The sequence below is a fragment of the Cervus elaphus genome, chromosome 25 (genome assembly GCF_910594005.1).
Source record: "Cervus elaphus chromosome 25, mCerEla1.1, whole genome shotgun sequence".
Taxonomy (NCBI): Eukaryota; Metazoa; Chordata; class Mammalia; order Artiodactyla; family Cervidae; genus Cervus; species Cervus elaphus.
In genome coordinates, this window is record NC_057839.1 from 21,490,448 (window position 1) to 21,503,326 (window position 12,879).

General features: G+C 40.8%; 1 protein-coding gene across 2 annotated transcripts in view; it reads left to right on the forward strand.

Annotated features, from left to right (window-relative positions):
• Positions 1-12,879, forward strand: part of ELOVL7 (ELOVL fatty acid elongase 7) — a 76,343-nt gene that overhangs the window by 32,756 nt on the left and 30,708 nt on the right. The window lies entirely within an intron of this gene.

Here is a 12,879-nt window from a genome sequence, read left to right on the forward strand (position 1 = left end):
AATAGCAGTTCATTCCAGTATTCTTGCCTGGAGAATACCGTGGACAGAGGAGCCCGGTGGGCTGTAGTTCACTGGGTCGCACACAGTCGGACATGACTGAAGCGACTTGGCACGGTACAGGTTTGTCAAAGCTTTCCTTCCAAGAAGCAAGCATCTTTTAATTTCATGGCTGCAGTCACCATCCGCAGTGATTTTGGAACCCAAGAAAAGGAAATCTGTCACTGCTTCCACTTTTCCCCCCTCTATTTGCCATGAAGTGCTGGGACCGGATGCCTTGATCTTAGTTTTTTAATGTTGGAGTTTCAAGCCAACTTTTAAAAGGCCACCACTTAAAATTCTCTATGTGCTTTGAGTTCAAAGTTATCAATTCACACACCCTATATGGTCCACTTAAAATTTCTGTTAGTTTCAGTGTAATGCTTGAGATGCTTTCCATGGGATAGAGCTTTAAGGAGAGGTAAAGCAGGTGAGTCTCCAGCTCTGAATTTTCCTCCTACTGTTAAGAATTATCACTGTAGCAAAGTAAGGTCTTCCAGATGATGAGAACTTCCAGAACGGCCCAGTTCTCTTCGAAGTCGTGTCTGTGTGTGGGCTCTATGGATGGTCCTCACGCTGGCTAATTTTGATATCTAGATACAGAAGTCATTTCATGTGTTTGGTAGTGGAGAGTATATTCTTAGGGTCTAGTGAGCCATACCCAAGGCTAGCCATACCTAAGAAACTGGTTCATAAACTAGAATTCCAAGTCATTCATTTAAAATTGGTCATATATATAGACAAAACCAATATTGAGTAAATGTGCAAGTGGATAATCCTGCTCAGGAGATCCAGGTCTACGTGAGAAGATTGCTAGAATTAGAGCAAATATGTCCGATTCCATTCTCCTCTCTAGAGATGATTCTTTCTTTTAAATCCTTCATTCACAAGACCCTTCTTTGTAGGGCTGAGAAACCTAGTGAATGCTTTACCAACTGTGTTGTTGAGACTTTGAGGGTACCTCTGTTGTTCAGTTTGCATTCAGTTTTACATCACCTTCACTAATTTAAACAGAACTATCACAACCTTCAGGCATACATACTTTGGAGATATCAAAGGTTTGGATCCAGACTACCCCAATAAAGTGAGTATGGAAATAAGTCACATAAATATTTTTGTTTCCCAGTATATATAAAAATTAGGTAACATCATAGATCACTGATCTCAGATCACTGTAAAAAAAAATACAATAATAACTCAAAAATTTGAAATATTGCAAGAATTGCCAAAAGTGGCATAGAGACACAGAGTGAACCAACACTGTTGGAAAAATGGCACCAACAGACTTGCTTAATGCAGGATTGCCACAAAACTTTTTGTGAAAAACACAATATCTGTGAAGCAAGATAGAATTTATGATGATGTGACAAGGTATACCTGTATTTTGATGAACTGCTAGACTTTTTTCCACAGTAGCTGCACCGTTTTACAATTCCAGCAACAATGTATGATCATTCCTCTTCTTCCCTGGTTATTGTTGGTCTTTTTGATGACCGCCATCCTAGTGGCTATAAAGTGATTCTCTGGTCCACTTATGTATCCCCAGGATAATCCTGGACCTGCTTATGGTCTTAGTAAATGTTGGTTGACTGGCTAAGTTTGTTTTGACATCTTGTGTCTCTTACGACACTGGAAAGCTGTGTGCTGCGGTGAATAGGCACAGACCAGAGTCCTGTTGAACTTTGAATACCTGCTCTGTAACATAATAACTGTGTGATTAGGGACAAGTCTCTTAAGCCTCAGTTTCCTTATCTGTGACATTAAGATTGCTGTTGTTGTCCAGTCCCTAAGTCATGTCCAACTCTTTGTGACCCTGCGCACTGTAGCCCACCACGTTTCTCTGTCCTTCACTCTCTCCTGGAGTTTGCTTAAATTCGTCGGTGATTTACGAATTTGCTTAAATTCACCATTGGGTTGGTGATGCTTTCTAGCCATCTCACTCTCTGCCTCCCCGTTTAGATAATGATACCTTTTCCCTAGAGTTGATATGAGGGTTAAGTATTGAATAGATAATGTGAGTGAGATACCTAGCATAGGACTTGACCCAGAGCCCTTGATAAGTGGGCAATTGTTATTCTCTTGGATAACATGGGTAGCAGCTTACCCTACTCCTGTGCCTCAAGAAATAGAAGCAACAGTTGATTTCAGATACACCTAATTGTACTGCTAGTGGTAAGCTGGGTCAGCTCCCCTTCTTTATTAAAAACTCCCTACAAATCTACTCTCAGAATCTGTTAACACTTCTTCAGTTTTTGAGCAAAAACAACTGAGGTCTGATGAGATAGTTGATTGTCATTTGTGGTTTTGCTTCTTCCTTGGGAATTTCTCCTTAATCTTTAACCGACCCATTTCTAGATTTGCTTGCTTCTATCAACTCATTGTTAAAAGGGCATTCCTTTCAGAAGCACCGGTTTTAAAAACTTTAATAAAAGCAGCTTTTTAATTGCAAAAATCCCTGATAATGAGGATTCCAGTTTGGCATGAGTTGATTAGGACAAAAGTGTTTCTGACCTTTGTCAGAGAAGTTGTTTTAACAGAACTTGTTGCCACCTTGCTTCTGAACCTCTAGGTTAATTTATGAAAGCAAAGGAACTGCTTTCATCTGAGACGCTCCGTGGCAGAGTTCACTCGGCAGGAAGCGTTTGTCCTTACAAATCTCATACTTAGTGGTTACAAGGGAGACCTTGGTATTTTGTCTTACTTGTTTGTGCTTTATGGTGATTTCATGATTGGTTCAGTGTTTTCACCTGAGAGTAAGTCTGTACAGTAAGTAAATGTGACACACTTGCCCTTAAGGATATTCATTATTCAGCCTCAATCTGTCCAGGCATTTAAGTTTTTTTTTTTCATTTGTTTGTTTATTTTGGCTGCACTGGGTCTTCTTTGTTGCACATGGAGCTTTCTCTAGGTGTGATGAGCTGGGACTACTCTCCAGCTGTGGTGCCTGGGCTTCTTACCGCGGTGTCTTCTATCGTTGCAGATCACAGCTCTAGGGCACGCGGGCTTCAGTGATGGGGCGCGCGGGCTCAGCGGCTGCGGCTCACGGACGCCAGGGTGCAGGCTCAGTAGCTGTGGCACTTGGGCTCAGCTGCTCCACAGTGTGTGGGGTCTTCCTGGACAAAGGGTCAAACTAGTGTCCCTTGCATTGCAAGGTGCATTCTTAACCACCGGATCACCAGGGAAGTCCTAACTTTGTCAAGTTGTATCTGCCTCTTCCCCCACTTTACAAATCCTTGTGTGCTGTACACCTAGACTAATGGTCTTTTAACAAGCATCCGCTAAGTTTCTAAGTCCGCATTTCTGTTAGCAGAAAACATGTGATAGGAGCAAAACCAAACAGTTGACCACTTCTGAGGTTAAGAGGGAGGAGAGAGGACAGGTGGAAAATAGCTTTCTGGAAAGAGAGAGAGAAAGAGAGAGATTTTAACCTTTAGAGTAGTAGGGAGTGATGAGAAGTGAATTTGAATGGGGAGGGCGGAATCAGATAATGGAGCTGAGAACGTGGGACTTGATATGATTTATAATGAGGAGTCACTATAGGTTCTTCAGAAGGGAGAAAATATATCAATAATAGGCTGATTTTTTTTTCTGGTACTAATTCTACCCTAAACATGAATCTAAAGGAATTAAAAGTGGAGGCAGGAGTTGTCCTCACACAACTGCAGTAACACAAGGTGAAGTGGAGTTTGGGTTATTAGTGTGAAAAAGGCGGAGAAAGCTTTCATCTAAAAAGAAAACTCACAGTAACCTGTAGCAGTTTGCAAGTTAGAGGTGAAAGAACACAGTCAAAGATGAGTCTGGTGTTTTATACCAGAGAAAAATCAAGCCATTAACATTAACATTGGATAAAGAAGCCAATTGGTAGAACATAGAAGTTGGACAAGGTGAGTTTCTTTTGGGATTAGTTAACACAGTGGAACGTCCAAGTTATAATGTTTATGGGCAGTTGCAAAATAGTGGCTCCTGGCATGCGTGAAAGGTTAGAGCAGAATGTAGATTTGGAAGTCATTACCAAATGACTTACAGTAGGAAGAAGAGCAGGTGGAAAACAAGACAGATTGCCCCACTGCAGGAATGTAAAGAAAGGAACCTGCAGAACCAAATGAAAAAGAACTGACTGGTAGAAAGGCATGAGGCGGTAGAAAGGCATGCTGTGTTCTGAAAACCAAGGTCAGGGTTTCAGGAAGAAGCCAGAATTGTGGGATGGCAAGGAAATGAGTATAGGTAAGAACTCATGAAAAGCCTTTGGGTTTAGCAAAAGGGGACTCTCTTACCTTTTTGCATTGCACCTGTGAGTGAGGACACCTTTAAGCAAGAGGGACAGTTAACTGAGGATAGTCACATCCTTTAGTCCATGAAGCACCCTTTAGAGACAGTAGGATCCAGAATCTTCACCATGATGAATTACAGTATGTCAGATCTACTCAGGAACAGTCCCTCTTTCTTATCATATACCCAGCCCTTATTTTTTCCATTTGGCTTATGGTCCAGCATGGCCAGGGGCTTGTTGCTGTGGTTATTGATTTACCAACAGAGGCTTCAACCAGTTAAATCACAACACATGTCTTATGATGAAAATTAAATGTATACCAGATAATAAGTTTGGCTGTATTGTCAAACTTAGTGGCAAGGCTCATTTTGCTTCTCTGTGCTCCTCCCTTTCAAGTTTTTATTGTTTATATTTCTCATTTTTCCTTTTTTCTAGAACTTGTGTGAGATTAATATTGAGATTAGTTAAATAGAGAAGCATAACCAGAAGAGAGTAAAGGAGAGCTAGGGTCGTTCAAAGGGTAGGATGACAGTCATGACTGGGAAGGGATTTTCAGACTAATGAAAAGAGACTGCATTGTTACTGTCCTCAGCTTTCCAAGAACTCCATGAATGAGGTTTGACTGAGATGTAAGATCAACACACTTGATCTTACATGCTGCTGCTGCTGCTGCTAAGTCGCTTCAGTCATGTCTGATTCTGTGCGACCCCATAGACGGCAGCCACCAAGCTCCCCCGTCCCTGGGATTCTCCAGGCAAGAACACTGGAGTGGGTTGCTCTTACATAAGTTAAGGTTATATTCCTAAATTTTATTTGGAGGAATCACAAACTCTCCACCTCAAAATTAGCTAAAGCTAATTTAGCATATTGTATATATACTAAATATACATACTATACAATACATAATATTATTGTTGTTTAATTGCTCAGTTGTGTGTGACCCCATGGACTATAGCCTGCCAGGCTGCTTTGTCCATGGATTTCCTAGGCAAGAATACTGGAGTGGGTTGCTATTTCCTTCTCCAGGGGATCTTCCTGACCCAGGGATCAAACCCGCGTTCCTGCATTGCAGGTGGATTCTTTACCACTGAGCCACCTGGGAAGCCCAAATAATAATATTTTTAAACATATATAATATAAATATAGAATATATACATATATATTATACTATAATTTAAATGTTCCTGTCTTCCTTTAAGCCATGAGAATTTCATTAAATGGTCACAATTCAAATGAGTGAAATACAAGTAATCTTATTTCTAGAGTTAAAAAGAGAAAAAAAAGTACAATTGACCTTTAATGAAAATAACATTCCTCAAGTTTTTCAGAATCAAATTCCATTAAAGGAAATCTTTTGAAAGATCAAGTATAACCTCTCAGAAAAAGGCAAAAGGCACAAGTAAATCCAATTAAACTGTAAGTAACTGAGAAGTTGACCTTGTCATGTGAGTTATTTACAGATAAATATGCCTCATTTCCTTATAATTGAACTTAATTTGAAGTTAAGAACCCTGGACCTTCCTGCTAGCCAGTGCAACAAAGTGTCAACATTAGCTGTGATCATTTACTTGATTGATTGATTGATTGATTCATACCATGGACATTTATTTCTTGCCTTCCCTCCCCTGGTTTAGTTCTGTGTGAGATGTAAATTTGTACATGACACCCCTCTCACTACTCCACGAGAACTTGCTAGAGTTTTAAGTGATGCAATACATGTCTACAGATAAAATGTAGTGTGATAACTACCAAATATAGAGGTACAGTACAAGCAAGATTGAGAAGCAGAATAACTGACAACAGTGAAGCATGAATGTCCAGTCTACCAGACAGAAAACCACCCATGAAAACTGACCTGGCTATCCCAATGCACCAGAGTCAAATATCAGTATTGGTTATGTATACTGTGCTGTAGGAGTGCATATAATCTGGATAATTCCACAATGGATCCAGCTGAGTAATAATGTATAAAGTGTTATCACTCAGTTGTATTTGACTCTTTGCAATCATAAAAATAACAAGTGTGTGTCCAGCTCTATACTGTCTATATTTATGGATTTATAGTGTGTTATCTGTATCATCAGACTGTGGCAGAAGATAGCCCCAAATAGCAGACATGTAAGAGTCACTAGAAAGTCTTATATGGTGTTGGAAAACATGCTTAACTTATCAATCATGTTTGCTTAAAAAAACAAATAAAAAATCAAGATTAGTCTATCCTGAACACCAGGATGAGCAGAGGGCACTTCGATGGATGGGCTCCCTGTTGGAGCTTCGGTTCCTACTTGAAATGCCACTGAAGAGTGACCTCTTCAAGTCACAATTTCAGCAGATATTGTTTCTCAAAGCTAACCCCTCTTTTTTCCTTGTAGGTTAACAAGTCTTTTGCCTTTTTCAGCCTCATCCTTCCTCCCTCAAGCCATTGTTGTTCAGTCACTTAGTCATGTCCAACTCTTTGTGACGCCATGGACTGCAGCACGCCAGGCTCCCTGTCCTTCCCAACCATTTCATCCTCTGTTGTCCCCTCTTCTCCTGCCCTCAATCTTTCCCAGCATCAGAGTCTTTTCCAATGAGTCAACTCTTCACATCAGGTGGCCACAGTATTGGAGCTTCAGCTTCAGCATCAGTCCTTCACTTTCTGTACTAGGGACTCTTGAGTCTTCTCCAGCACCATAACTCAAAGGCATCAATTCTTTGGTATTCAGCCTTCTTTATGGTCCAACTCTCACATCCATTCATGACTACTGAAAAAACCATAGCTTTACTATACAGACCTTTGTTGGCAAAATGATGTCTTTGCTGTTTAATAAGCTGTCTAGGCTTGTCATAGCTTTCCTTCCAAGGAGCAAGCATCTTAATATCATGGCTACAGTTACCACCCAGAGTGATTTTAGAGCCCAAGAAAATAAAATCTGTCACTGCTTCCACTTTTTCCCCATCAACTTGACATCAAGTGACGAGACCAGATGCCATGATCTAAGTGTTTTGAACATTGAGTTTTAAGCCAGCTTTTTCACTTTCCTCTTTGCCCCTCATCAAGAGGCTCTTTAGTTCCTCTTCTCTCTCTACCGTTAGAGTGGTGTCATCTGTATATCTGAGGTTGATGATACTTCTCCCAGCAATCTTGATTCCAGCTTGGGATTCATCTAGCCTGGTATTTCACATGATGTACTCTGCATATAAGTTAAATCAACAGGATAACAATATACAGCCTTGCCGTGCTCCTTCCCCAATTTTGCATCAGTGCATTGTTCCATGTCCAGTTCTGACTGTTGATTCTTGACCTGCATACAGGTTTCAGAGGAGACAGCCATGTGCTTCCCCAAATGTGCAGGGTCAGGATAAACAATATCAATTACCCTTTAGAAACCACTACACACCCAAACCTTTTTCAATGCTTTATTTAAATATGGAAATGTGATACAGTTCTGGGAGGAGGTGTTTAAGGGGCCTCTGAGAGCATTGGGAAAGCTTTTAAATCTCCTAAAGAGACACAAAGAAAAGACTCTTCTACTACTCTGGAAGAAGGTGTATGAGAATGTGATATTTGGAAGGACAATCACCATCTTTTTCCACAAAAATGACAAAGTAGAAATGAACTAAGTCAGAAGAAATTTTCTTACCTTTGGACTTCTTTTTCTATGTTTCTATGTAACAGCTCTTACTGCTTAGCACTTCGAGTTGTGTTATTTCCAAGTGAAAGCATGATCCTTGATACTATAACATTCCCATTTGAAAAACAGAAATTAGGTGCTTAGTATATTTGGTATTTGTGTTGATCAGTTTTGTTTGCCTAAAAGACAAGGCTTATATTCTAATTTTCTGTAAGTTACTAAGACCTAAGATGTAGCAATAATTTCTCTTTACACAAATGCTTAAGAAACTTATTTCATCCTTGACATAGTTTAAACACCTTACATTTTGGGTGTATATGCTGACTGTAAGATGTTTCAGATTTCACATCTGTCGCAATTATTTTGAATCATCAGAGAAATTGTTTCCATTGTTGATTGCGCTTCCTGTTCCTGCCCTTCTTGACCCAGATATATTATCATATCCAAGTGACATTCATTATTGAATCTTTTATGGTGAATCATGTATTTCTCATACTGTGGATATTGTCATGTCAGAGAATGGTTTATGCAGTATAAAGAAGAAGCTCTTTACAAAAAAAAAAGGAGTTCTTGGTGGGAGGGAAATTCAAGAGAAAGGGAGATATGTATATCTATGGCTGATTCATGTTGATGTATGGAAGAAACCAACACAGTAGTATAAAGCAATTATCTTTCAATTAAAAAGAAATAAAAGGAAAAAAAATGTTCCCAAACCTGGCCCATCTTCAGCGTCTCCCCAGACATACTAATCTTTCTCTAGGTAATTATGACAATCAACCAGGTCTGGCAACCGCTACTTTAAGGGGTAGAGAAGAGAGGAAGTTTGTACTGACCTGATCCCATACATAAATGGTTTCAAATCTCTTTTGACAAAGACAGCCATGTAAGAACAAAATCTCTCAGCAAGTTATAGAAAACTTGTATATCAAGCGAGTTGGAAGAAGGAGTCCTTTGGTCTCCGTATCCTTTGTCTACATGGCCATCTCCTGAGATGTCCAGGGTCCTTCAGGTCTTTGAGCACTAGTCCGTGTAGATCTGCGTTGTTGCTAGCTAACACGACTCTGTCATTTTCTCCAACTCTTCTGCAACACTTCCACGTCCACTGAGGGCACTCAGAAGACTTTATGCTGCCCTTTCACCACACAGAAGACACTCTCCATAGCTGCCTAAGGCCATGTCAGCCACCTACCTGTTCCCTCTCTCCCCAGGCAGCTGAGCCTGATCCCTCACCTCTGTTTCTTTAATCCTACTTGGCATCTCACCAGGGCTTATTGCCTTTTCCCCTGAGATCTGCATGAATTGCTTTCCCTCTGACTCTCCCCTTTCCCAAGCCTGAAACATGCTCTTTCTGTGCTAGGAGGCATGGAAACTCCCAAGGTTTCCTTCCAAATCTCTTGTTTAGGCCCTTGAGTTCTTCTGTATGGCTATGTATCTAAGATTTTATAACTCAGAATCTAGGATTAAACTTTCTGGTTTTTTGCCTTCTCTGTTGTGTTTCATTCCCAAGGCAATTTGCATAATCTAGCTGATTAAGGAAATGCCAAAGAGAAACACAAATCTATATATGAAACATTAAAATAAAAAACAAACCCTGTATGGTAAGCGTAAGGAGTATGATGTGCTTTTTGCTTCTGCTCCATGTGTGTGTGTGTATATACGTATAATTGCAGTACACACACATATATAGTAATTAGCAAAATTGAAAATCTATCCTTTGAAATAATTTTTCACTGAGTCTGTTCACATTCTCAATTTACTTTATTTAAATTTGAATTCATAATAGATGACGAAGAGAAAAAGGATTTAAAATAATACGCTGGGGGCTTTCCTGATGGTCCAGTGGTTAAGAATCTGGGATTCCCCAATGCAGGGGCCAAGGGTTTGATCCCTGGTCCAGGAAGTTCCCACATGCCGTGGAGCAAGTAAGCCCGTGTGCTGCCACAACTGCTCAGCCTGTGTACTGCAACTACTGAAGCCTACGTACCTAGAACCCATGCTCTGCAACAAGAGAAGCCATTGCCATGCAGAGCCCAGGCACCACAACAAAGAGTAGCCCTAGCTTGCTGCAACTAGACAAAACCCACATGCACCATCAAAGGCCTAGCCCAGGCAAAAATAAATAAATCAATCAATCTTAAAAAAATATATGCTGGAAAATACACATCCCACATAGTCACCTCAGGCTACTATACATATATTCCACTAATATTACCATAGTCCTAAACATTTTGGATTTATTCCTTTGCAGTTTACAAACTATAAGTTGAAAATGTTAGTAAATTATGATTAATCCCACCTCCACTTCCCCCATTCTAACTCCACTTATCAAGACGTACCTCAGCTTAATCCACTGACTTTTGAAACCATTCTTAACTTATGATTAGTTTTGGGCATGATTTTTAAAGCAGTAGACAATGACTTTTTTCTTTTAAAGCCAATTAAATGAAATTCTGAAAAACTCTGATGTTGATTTGTAAGTTCAGTTCAGTTCAGTTCAGTTCAGTCGCTCAGTCGTGTCTGACTCTTTGCAACCCCATGAATTGTAAAGAAAAGCTCAAAAGCTGCTTTGAACAGCAGTATCACTGAAATGAATATATAATTGCTGAAGTGATTACCCTGAAGCATTTTATTTCAATGAAAAAATATTGGTAGTTTACTTTATTTATTTTTTTTTTTGGTAGTTTACTTTAAACCAGTCAGATGACTTTACACGCTCGGGGACATTTGATAACTTCTGGAAACCTTTTGATTGTCTCAGCTAGAGAAGGAGTGTTCTTGGCATTTGGTGAGTGGAGGCCAGGGTTGATGCTGAGGATCCTTCATTGCTCAGGACAGCTCCCCATAACTTGTTTGGCAAAAATGTCAATAAAGCTGAGGTTGAAAAACCTGGTTTAAAGAAACAAATGATAACTTTATAGTCTTTCTCACATTTTAATACACTTAAAAGTTTCTGATCCCCTTACCCCAGCCTCAGGCAGGTCAGATGTTTTGTTTTCACCCTGCTGCCCTATTTCTATTACAGACCATCTCTCTGCTTGTACCTTCCTACAGGTCATTTCAGTTTATGTGTCCCTGAGCAGGGTCTGCAGCTAGCCAGATCTGTTCCTGCAGGTTTGTCCCTGATGTCTGACTTCTAAAGCAGAGATCAGTGGGGAGCCCAGTACCTCCCAAATATCAAAAGAGAAAGGGAAAACCATATATCCTTTCTGGGATGACAAGCGTGCCCTGGGAAAGCCAGATGCTGACTTCACCCTCCTTTCCCTCAGGGAGAATGTCCCAATATATTTTGCAAGGTTTGGATAAATCCCTATACATTCAGGTTCACCTGGAAGTGGTTGGCAAAGGTTTTCAATTTCTGGACTCCTGCCAGGTGCTTCCCACCATAGGCAACCCTAAGGTCACAGCCCCATCTAAGTGAATTTCAGAAAGAAGTCCTCAGCAGAGTGCTGCCTTGTGAGTCCTATTGGCAGATCGCAAAGTGATCAGATCCCTCAAATTCATTATGTGCCCTGGTGTTCATATTTATGTGGCTTCAAAGAGTCTCCAGGTAAGCTCTTGGCAGCAGGTACATATATCACATTTGAACTTGAAATCTTTAACTTCAGGTCTAAAGAGGCTAGTCTTTTTGCCTTTTCATACTGTTCATGGGGTTCTCAAGGCAAGAATACTGAAGTGGTTTGCCTTTCCCTTCTCCAGCAGACCACTGTTTTGTCAGAAATCTCCACCGTGACACATTGTCTTGGGTGGCCCTGCACGGCATGGCTCATAGCTTCATTGAGTTACACAAGGCTGTGATCTGTGTGATCATTTTAGTTAGTTTTCTGTGATTGTGGTTTTCATTCTCAAGACTGTGGGATTGTAGTCCTTACTTCTTCTCTCTGCCCTCTGGTGCATGAGGATAAGAGAGTTGTGTAAGCTTCATGATGGGAGGGATTGGCTGTGAGGAAAACTGATGTTTTCGAATTGTGGTGCTAGAGAAGACTCTTAAGAGTCCCTTGGACAGCACAGAGATCAAACCTATTAATCCTAAAGGAAATCAACCCTAACTGTTCATTGGAAGAACTGATGCTGAAGTTGACGCTCTGATACTTTGGCCACCTGATGTGAAGAGCCAACTCATTAGAAAAGACCCCGATGCTGGGAAAGATTGAAGGCAGGAGGAGAAGGGGATGACAGAGGATGAGATGGTTGGGTGGCACCACCGACTCAATGGACATGAGTTTGAACAAGCTCCAGGGCATAGTGAAGGACAGGGAGGCCTGGCGTGCTGCAGTCCCTGGGGTTGCAGAGTCAGACAGGACTTAGTGACTAAACGACAACAAAGGAGCTAGTCTAGGCAGATTAAATCTTTACTTCACCAAATGATCCAGTCATGAAGTGATACTGTCCACAACAAAGAGTGAAATTTACGGTTTGTTGCAGGTGCTGGCCAATGAAATAGAAGCACCAGTTCCCTATCAGTGAGCTCCTGTTTACTCTCATCCTGACACACATATCCAAGGCCTTTGGAGAAGGGCTGAGCTCTGGCAAGGAGGCTTTTTCTCTTCCCTGATAGCACCTGCCTGTCTTTTCCACCTATTATGGAGGTGTGGTCATCTGTCTATTGTTTCTGAGTTTTAAGTCTCTGCTTTACATGCATGAGAACCCTGACTATTCTAGCGTCTCTAGACCTGAAATTTTATGCCACTGAGTATTTTAAATCAGTTATTAAGGCCCTAGATCTGCTATCAGCTATACCTTCACCACATAGAATACGTTTCTCCCCATCTGAATGGTACATTCACTAAAAATCAAAAGTCTGTATTAAAGGGCGGGTGAGGAGGGTGTCTGGGTTAAGAGGGGGAAGGTATGCTTGGCTCTAGTCTGGGGGTTGCACTGTATTTACAGGACAACTCAGGCTGCCCCCAATTCATTTACTAATAACTTTCTAGACTAGACCCCACAATGTAATATTAGCAC